The sequence below is a fragment of the Neodiprion virginianus genome, chromosome 5 (genome assembly GCF_021901495.1).
Source record: "Neodiprion virginianus isolate iyNeoVirg1 chromosome 5, iyNeoVirg1.1, whole genome shotgun sequence".
Classification (NCBI taxonomy): domain Eukaryota; kingdom Metazoa; phylum Arthropoda; class Insecta; order Hymenoptera; family Diprionidae; genus Neodiprion; species Neodiprion virginianus.
The window spans coordinates 12,648,932-12,658,904 of NC_060881.1; positions in this window are offsets into that span (position 1 = coordinate 12,648,932).

Genomic DNA, 9,973 nt, shown 5'->3' on the forward strand with positions numbered 1-9,973 from the left:
ACTTTTCCCGGTAAAATTACACTGCTACCCATAAATAAGGAAAAATATATATCCTTCACGAAACGCGTCGATGGAACAATGATGCACTTGAGATTCATCGATTCGTTCCGATTTATGGCTAGCAGCATCGATAAGCTTTCCACATATTTGACCAATACCGATAAACGCATAACACGCAAATTTTATAATAACCCGACTTAGTTCAGTTTGATGACCCGCAAAGGCGTTTTTCCCTATGAATACATCGATTGTTGGGGGAAACTCGATGAACCGCGATTACCTGCGAAGAAGCATTTCTACTCGCACCTCTGCGATGCAAATATTTCAGACACCGATTACGAGCACGCGAAAACTGTTTCGGAGGAATTCCATTTAGAGTCATTGGGAGGCTATTCAGATTTATATTTAAAGACCGATGTTCTTTTGCTTGCCGATATTTTCGAAAATTTCCGCGCTAGCTGCTTCAAAACATACAATTTAGATCCGTTGCACTACTACACTGCACCGGGACTTGCTTTTGACGCGATGCTCAAGCATACTAATGTAAATTTGCAACTTTTAGACAACCCTGAAATGGTGTTATTTATTAAAAGAGCCATTCGAGGCGGCGTAGCACAATGTTCTAATCGACACGCTCGGGCCAATAATAGGTTCATGGGAACAGATTTTGATCCAAAGAAAGCGGAATCGTATCTCATGTATTTTGACGTGAATAACCTGTACGGTGCAGCTATGAGCGTGCATTTACCAATCGGCTCGTTCGAGTGGGAGTATCAGCACATCGATATAATAAACCATCTGGACGATTCACCGATCGGTTACTTTCTGGAGGTAGATTTGGACTATCCTGTAGAACTCCACGAGGATCACAAAGACTTACCTCTTTGTCCCGAACATTTTACTCCTCCAGGTAGTAAGAATGCCCAACACGCGACCACCCTCCACCCCAAAACAAAGTATGTATTGCACTATAGAAATTTGAAACAGTGTTAGAGTTTAGGATTAAAAGTAACGAAAGTGCGCAGAGTTTTAAAGTTTGCATACAGACATGCGTGAGCGGTCTAGGAATGAATTTAAGAAAAACTTTTACAAACTTATGAATAACGCTGTGTTCGGCAAGACTATGGAGAATGTGCGAAATCATAAAGATGTTGAAATGGTCACAAAATGGGGGGGAAGGGGAAGTCCGAGAGCGCTTATTGCCCGGGCAAACTTTCACAGCTGCACCTTATTTGGCGCTGATATGGTTATCATCGAAATGAATCGTGTTAAAGTTCACTTCGCTAAACCTATTTACGTCGGTGCATCGACTCTAGATTTGTCAAAAATCACTCTTCACGATTTCCACTATAATTATGTAAAATCCAACTTTTCGAACAGCGAGGCCAAATTGTTGTATTCCGACACAGAAAGCCTTATTTATCAATTTAACGCATCGAATATCTACGATATCATTAAACGCGGTGTGGATACAATGTTTGATACCTATGACTATCCGCCCGACAGTGTGTATGGTATTCCCCTTAAAAACAAAAAACAACTAGGGCTAATGAAGGATTTAAATAATGGTAAAATTATGACAGAGTTTGTGGGACTGCGAGCAAAGCTGTACACATTTACTACGATGGGTGAGGATGGGGAAAAAATATGACAGTGGCGTAAATGTGAGTAAGCGTGCCAAGGGTGTAAAAAATTCATCGATAAATAGCATCACGTTTGATGATTATAAGCGTTGTCTAATAGCTTACTAAGAGTTGACTCTTCCACAGTGTTGGACTGACCGACACCGTACCTTGGGGGTTTGTCCCAGCCCCCCAATAGCTATAGGATAAAACTGTAGACGTAGAATTGATGTAAATATTTGATGGTTGACGCCTCGAACGATCCACCATCGGGCGGAAACGTTTCACGATCAATACGATATTTAATGGATTTGAAGTTTTAAAATGCGAATTCATATGCTTAACAATTATTCATTTATTCATCATTATTATATCGAGCAATTATTCATATTCATTCGTTTACCACGAGAAAAGTTTTCAGAGAATGAAAAAAATTTTTTAGAAAACTTTTCTCTTACATGAACTGGAACACGTATCTCAACGAGTAAAAATATTTCCATTCGGTAACACAAATTCACCATCGACGTTGATTTTCGCGTATCTAAATTAGAAAAATTCTGTAATTTTTTCTTTACAAATTCCAATTATCGATCTGAGAATATTATTTGAAACCAAGCATTTTCCTCTGCTCAGCATCGTATTATTTGGGAATTTATGAAATTACAGTTCAGAACTGTATAGAAAAAAATGGAAGGTTTGACTTGTTCATATTTTTGAATAATCAATTCGATAAATGCTAAAAAATATTCTGATACTCCTGACTTTCTTTGCACTTGTTGAGGCACGAATCCCCAGCGATGTATCGGTGTGAAACTTTTCACAGATTTTTATTTCTTATGATTTTAACCAGGTCTGGGGAGGGTCGCATTGCAAATTTTTTTGACCCCCAAATTAAGGCTACCTCAATGATGCATGTTCACGAGGTACAAAGTCCAATTGTATCGAATTTAGAGAATTTTGATTGTCAATTGCAACGTTTAAATATAATTTATTGAATTATTTTTCTATGTGAACCCATGAATCGTATCCCCGAAATGACCAGCCTCGGACGGCCATCTTGCCCCTAGGATATGATGACTTTTGAAAACATGGTCCTGAACGAACAATAAGCTATATATATATATATTGTGCCGTGGATTTTTCCCGCTCCTCAGTCACTCGGAGAAAATGACCGAGAACTTACCGCGTGCACAATAAATCGGCGTCCACGATGTACCCTGGACCTGAAACAATATCGCGAAATTTGTTGGGCGCCTGGCTTGATCAACACGCCTCGAAATCGGTAATACGATATACCGCGACCATATACTCGGTAGCTCAGTACCGCGGAGAGGGAAGGGGTAATTTTTGGGTAGAGAGAGATACGTCACACGTACGCCAACACGTTATTTCACAAAGCAATAATGGAAGTAGACAATATATTTCCAGATAGCGATGATACAAAAAAAAAATAATAATAATGATAATACTGCGAAAGTCGTTCTTCGCGATTCCAAATACAAACGCTTAGATTTAACAAAAAAAAAAGAAAGAACAAACAAAATAATCATAAAAGAAAATGAATAGATCTGGAAGACCTCTACGGCCTACGTGCGCTCGTTGCTGTCCTAATCATACCCGCTATTTCACAAAAAAAACGAAAAACAAAATAGGACCCGACGCGCTGCCCGCGATCGTCCTCTACAGAATGGCGCTAATCGCCAACTTAATAATGAACTCCTCGACGGAAACGGAACCGACCTCTCGGCCGACGCTATCCGCGATCGTTAATGAATCAAGCGAAAGAAATAATATTGCTTATGACTGCGGGCGCTGATCGCCACCTTAATACCAACTGATAATACCAAAGTCCAAACGGAAGAGGCTCGTCGCGTAACCCGCGACTATCCTTTACAACAGAATACTCTTACTAACATGCACCCGAGCTCAACTTTCTCCGCGACGTCGGGACGCGGTTCGCGAGTTCTAACGCTCCCCTTTCGACGGCTCGCGACCTACACGAAAAATGAGAATGTATCGTACTGATTTGACGTGACCCTGTGCAACGGAATTTGGTTGCACTCAAATTACAGTAGTCTTGCCGCGACTCAAACCCGGGACTCTATTTGATCTTCTCGGTCGCTCAACTGTGGCTCTACGTTAGTACGCGTAACTCAGGCTACGGTCACCAGGCAGATTTATCCGCTGAAGAATTTCGAGTAATTTCGTGAACGCAAACCCTCAATGGCTATCCGTTCCTCGGCAAGCCTTTATTTATTATTTCTCGAAATTTTCTCGCAAGAATATTAGCAGCGCTTACCGCTCCACATCCAGGCTACAAATTCGCCAACTCCCTCGTGAGTCCCACTCGCCATTATTCCTCGCTACTTTTACTGCTTGAACAAAAAAAACAAAACTCGAACACGAAACTCTCTCGCAACACACGTTCGACTCGATTGTCCGTCAGAACTTGAGTGACCTCACATGGCCGATCGGCCGCAACGCCGATCTCGTCACGCTAATCCTTCGTGACGTCATCACCCTAAGAATGCGCAACAATCGATCTGTCATCGATTTTGGGGATTTCGCAACTTGACGCGCAACTGTCGTCGCTACGCGGCGCAAAACTTAAGGCTAGATCGCGATGTCGTCTTCCGCGCAGCTCTACGGGGTCCTGGGGTTGGGTGGGGTGGTGCTCCCTCGTCGCTTGCTGGTCTCTCGCGGTTGCCTCGGGTGGGCGTAGGCCGGGTGAGCGGGGAGGCTGCGGCGCGCCAGCCGCCAGCGGGAATCGCGTCCGCCTTGGATTCCCGCGCTGCAGGGATCTGCGTTGCCTCCCCCTCCGCAGCCGCGGTGTCGTTCCCGCGAGATCTCCGCGGTTTCGCCTTGCCTCGAAATATCTTCGGCGTCGGAGTTAGTCGCTGGATGGTAACCGGTGTACTCAAAAAAAATAAAAACAAAAGCCTGCAATATCTTATTCTCAATTCGCTATTTCGGACATGTCGAAGCCCGGGTGCGTGACTACAGTTCTAGTGCTCTCTATGATTGTTTCGCGACTCGATTTCTGAAACCCTTACTCCGGGATTCCGCCCAGGGTTCAGAAAGTACCTTGTAACGGGCAGGGCTAATCGAAATCCCACGTTACAATATGAATGTATATATATATTGTAACGTGGCAGATTTACTGCGCGTTCCACACGGCTCCCCGAACTCTAGACGGACCACAGACTTAGGGAGCACGCGGAGTAGACCGCGCCTCATTTCGAAAAAGAGCGCCAGGACAACAGTCACGCATCGTAGACTCTAAGAGGGGACCATCGCCGGTTTAGCGAATAAGACTTTTCAGGATTTTTGTTTATTTTTTTTTTTGGGTGGCGAGCAAATGCGGCTTCGGACAGGGGATCGGCAGCAAGTCAGAACGACGTTACTGGATGGCAATCGCGGCGGATCGCGACGAAAGGAGGGCCTCGCACGAGGCTACGGAGAGAGCGTCAACGGAGAGCTCTGCCGCGAGGGAATCCAAGGCGGACGAGATTCCCGTTGGTGGCCGGCGAGCCGTAGTCCCCCCCTCCGTCACCCAACTGACGACAGGTGCCCCCGCGAAGTCATCACCACGCCACTGCCAAGCTACGGGGTACCCGAGACTGGCCAGCCAATCAACACCCCGCGACAGCGGAATTCAACGATAGCGATACGCTGGATTGTAAGAATTGCGTAACGAGAACCCCAATGCGAGCGGGAATTTTGACGATGGATGGCGCCTATGTTCGGGGCATGTTCGAATTGCGGCTCCGATTTGCAGGACTCGTCACTTGAGTCCTGGCGACAGTTCGCGACGGTTGAGTTGCGTCAAATTCAGAAAAAAAAAAAGAAAAAGAGATTTGTGTGTGCGAAATGGCAGAGACGGGAGTAGGAGAATTCCTCGTCTGGCTGCGGAGCGGTGAGCGCTTATAATTCTTTGCGGGCATATTTCGAGCGCAAGTTAAATTGGCACACTGGAAAAAAAAAACGGTTGGCCCAAGTAAGCTTAGAGTTAGAGTAGCGCTCAAAATCTGTTTGCCGATCTCCTTGAGGATGACCGTAGCCTGAGTTTTCGCGATAACGCGTAGAGTCAAGGGGATCCCTGTAAAGTCTCACGTCGAGTCACGGTTTCGCGTGGGGAACAATTTCGGAGTGAAATTGAGTGCGGCCAAATTCCGCTGCACAGGGTCTCGTCGAGTCTGCGTACGTAAAAAGGGTGGTGAACTTTGGGGGAATAGAGACTACGACTGGAGCTCGGATGCGTCATAATACGCTATACACTCTATAAAAGCACCCTAGAGTGATTAATTTGGTCGCGATTAGCGCGTCGAGTCACGTCTTGTTGATTTAGTTTATGAATTATTGTGCATCGGCAAGGTGGCGACTAGCGCCCGTAGAAATAAGATTCAAGCTAGATTTAATCACAATTGCGATTAGCGCGTCGAGTATGATCTAGATTACGTTTTTGTTTAGCGGTTTATAATTAAGTGACGAGTAGCGTCGTAGTTGAGGCCGATCGCGGGCAGCGCATCGAGTCCGATTGTGTTTTTGGTTTTTGCGAGTTAGGATATTATGAAGACGGCGACTAGCGCACGTAGGCCGTAGAGGTCTCCTAGATTTATTCATTTTTTTTTATTATTTGGTTTGTTTCTGCCTTTCTTATTTCTTTTGGATTAAATTTAGACCTTTGTATTGGGAATCGCGAAGGACGACTTGCGCAGTCGTATGATTATTTTTATTTTTATTTTTTTTGTAATATCGCTGACGAGAAATATATTATTGTAATTTTGTAGTGATTTGGCCAAACCACGCGTTGGCTTAATTGTGTTACATCTCTCTCTACCCAAAAATTACCCCTCCCCTCTCCGCGGTACTGAGCTATCGAGTATATGGTCGCGGTATTTCGCATTACCGATTTCGAGACGTGTTAATCACGCCAGGCGCCCAACAAATTTCGCGATATCGTTTTAGGTCCAGGGTACATCGTGGACGCCGATTTATTGTGTACGAGGTAAGTTCTCGGTCATTTTCTCCGAGTGACCGAGGTGCAGAAAAATCCACGTCACAAATTGGCGCCCAACGTGGGGCCTTCGCGAAATTTCCGCTGTAAATTTCCGAGAAAGATAGTAGCGTTGCGCGTTTCGGAAATTTCGACTTAGCAACGGCTAGCGCGCGCGGAACCAAACAACTGCGTTCGGAGAATTCGGGGGAGAGAGGTCGCGAGACACTTCGGTCAAGCGTGTTGACGTTTGGAGCACAGCGGGACAGATGTGAATACCTAGAGAGGAAATAAAAATGTATACAAAGGGTGGCGAATAACATCGAAAAAGTTCGATTTACGACTCAGGCTACGAGTTGATGAATATACCGAGTGACTAGAAAGTACACCACGTATATTCGTACCTCCCCTCTCTAATAATAGGAATAAAATCGCCCGCCGTTATCGCCTATCTCTTGATTGAGTCATATTTTATTTTCTTTTGTTATTATTTTCGATTTCGGATTTCTTTTTGTTTTTCCCTGTCTTCTGCGGTTTCGGAATTATTTTTTTATGTTGCTTGTTTTGTTGTGTGTTCAACGACGACTTTTAGCATTGCGGTCAAAGATTTTTTTTTTTTTGTTTTGTTTGTTGCTGGCGCGACAATATTTTTTTTTCTTCTTTCTCTCTTTTCTTTTCTTTTCTTTTTTTTTGCTTTTTCTTTCAGCTCGTCTTTTGTTTTTGGTTTGTTGTTTCCTTTTGTGGTTTTGTTTCATTTTGTGTACAATATTTCCTTTGCTGGCGCTTTTGTTTCGCAAATAATGCTATCATTAAAATATTAGCGGTGATTTCACTAATACGAGGGGTCCATATTGGATACCCTTGCTTGCGCTCAGACTCTACCTACGGCTTTTGTCTTTCGATCCGAACAGTTTGATTTTGCGTGCTTATACTTTCATCACTGTTCCTTCTTTTTTGTGCGTGCTTTTACCTTCATTCCAGCTCTTCATTTTCGCGGGTAAAGTCAACATGGCGGAAGTAACCATTGGCGCGTGGCTGTATGACATGACGAGCGATGAGCTCGAGTTGGCATTAGTGACCGCGAGCGTAAATTCCACCGGTAGCCTACTGGTGCGTCGTGACCGGTACGTACGACACCTCTTGCGTGAGCGCGGGGATTTGACGGTCACCTGGGAACCAGAGGACGAGGATGTCTTCGCGGGGTTGGCCGAATTAGCGACCATTACGGAACCGGTGCGGGAACAGCCCCGAAGGGCTAGCGATTCGCGGCTGTTAGAACCCGTGAATATTACCATCGCGACCCGGCTAACCACGGTAGCGACGACGAGTACGGTGGTGAGCGTAGCCGTCGCCTCGGCGGCTATCACCACCTCGGCGGTGTATGGTAGCGCCTCGCGACCGACCGCGTACCAGGTTCCGACGCGAATACCCTTCCACTCGATTCCGTGTTCAATGGCAAGCGCAGCCCAGGGGCACTGGGGAGAGGCCTCCCCAATCCAGGGGCGCCGACATGGGCTCAAGGAACCCATCGTGGATTCTACCCGGCTAGTGGCGGGGCCACCAGCTTCGCGGGTCGAATTCCGGTCGTTACTGGTCGGTCCCGCAACAATTCCTCGCGATATGGCGACCGCTGCCCGGCCGACCTGGGCCCGGGATTCAAATATCGAATCGCGTACCCGGGAAACAATCCGTGACATCCGAGGGCCCTGCGGGGGTGGAACCTCACGTTCTCTGGAATTGGCGAGCCGAGTGTCGAGGATTTCTTGACGCGATTGGAGGAGTGGCGCAGTTGATCGGAATTGAGCGAGAACGAAGTGTTGAGTTCGCTTACGATGATCTTCTCGGGCATGGCCTTGTAATGGTTGCGTTGCGGACGAGATAGCTGGGTCACATACGATGAGTTTCACGCGGCATTACGTTTGTGGTTCGGGGACGGGACAGTCGGAAGTCGCGTGGAGGATCAGGCTAGGTGGCGAACTCAGGGGCCAGTAGAGTCAGTGACGGAATATCTTTCCTGCGTTCGAGGGTTGTTGAGACGGATGCCGCGTCAGTACACTATGGAACAGCAACTAGACCTAGCCTTTAAGAACTTGCGTCCCGAAATTCGCGAAGTCCTCCGTCGAAGGGAAATTCGTACGTGGAGCGAATTGATCCATCTCGCCACGGAGCGGGAACAAAACCTCGCGTTATCTCGCGAATACCGCCCCCCGCCCACGCCGAAAGAGTCCTTTATTAGTGAATTAGCGTGCCGGACCAAAACCGCGGCGGCTACAGGCGAACCTGGATTAGCCGCAATTACCGAAGCAGGGATCGAGTCAACCGTAGCGCAGACGATAGAGAAGCTGCTCGCGGCCCAGGTGGAAGGGCTTGAGGAGAAATTGTTGAAGGCAATGGCGGTGGCGACCCAGAGGGGTAAATCGAGCGGCGCACAGCCAAGTGGCGGAAGCCCGGCTCCAACGAGGCCGACCTCGCCGAAGCGACCCGCGCGAGGACCAAGGAGGGGAGCGGCCCCCTCGGTTAACCAGCCGGCCCCCGGCGTGTCCCGGGCCGTACAATTTCGTGGCGACAAGGTGTGGGACGAGAAGTTATGTATGAATTGTCATCGTCCCGGTCACCGATTCAACAGCTGTCCGGACCCCTTGCGAATCTTTTGCTACCATTGCGGGTACGACGACGTCTATTCGACGGATTGTCCGCGGTGTTCGGGAAACCAGGGAGGGCAGCCTCGCTAAGTGTCGGCGCGGCGCCCCGAGTGGAAGACACCACGGCATTGCGTGGCGTCGAGGGGGAAATCGCGACGTGCTTTCCGATGCAGACCATGGAGTTCGGTCAACGCTGGTTTTTGCCGGTATGTATCGGGGGCACCTGGGTCAGTGCGTTGTTAGACACCGGCTCATCGCGAACATTTCTCGGTACGATCGGACACCAGATCGCGTTAGAGTACGGGCGACCGGTAAAGTCACCCCTCTGTTCGAGTGTCGTATTGGCGAATGGATCGGTCGAGTCAATAACCGGAGAGGTAGAGCTGCCGATAACGTTGCTGGGTGTCGCGAATAAGTTTTTGTTGCGGATTATCCCCACCTTAGTTGGAGATTGCGTCCTGGGCATGGATTTCGTGCGAAAATTTGGCTTTTCGATTGACGGCGCGCGCGAATCATGGAGAATCGCGAGTATTCCGGAATACGAGGGAAAATTTGAGGAGGGGTGGCCGAACCCCGTTACCGAGGTGTCAAGTTGTAGCGGTATCGTAGAGCTAGGGATACTGAGAATCGCGAATTACACGAATTCTTAGCGAAGGAATTACCGAAAGTCTCGGGAGACTTGGGTCTCACTCATCTCGTGGAGCACAAAATAG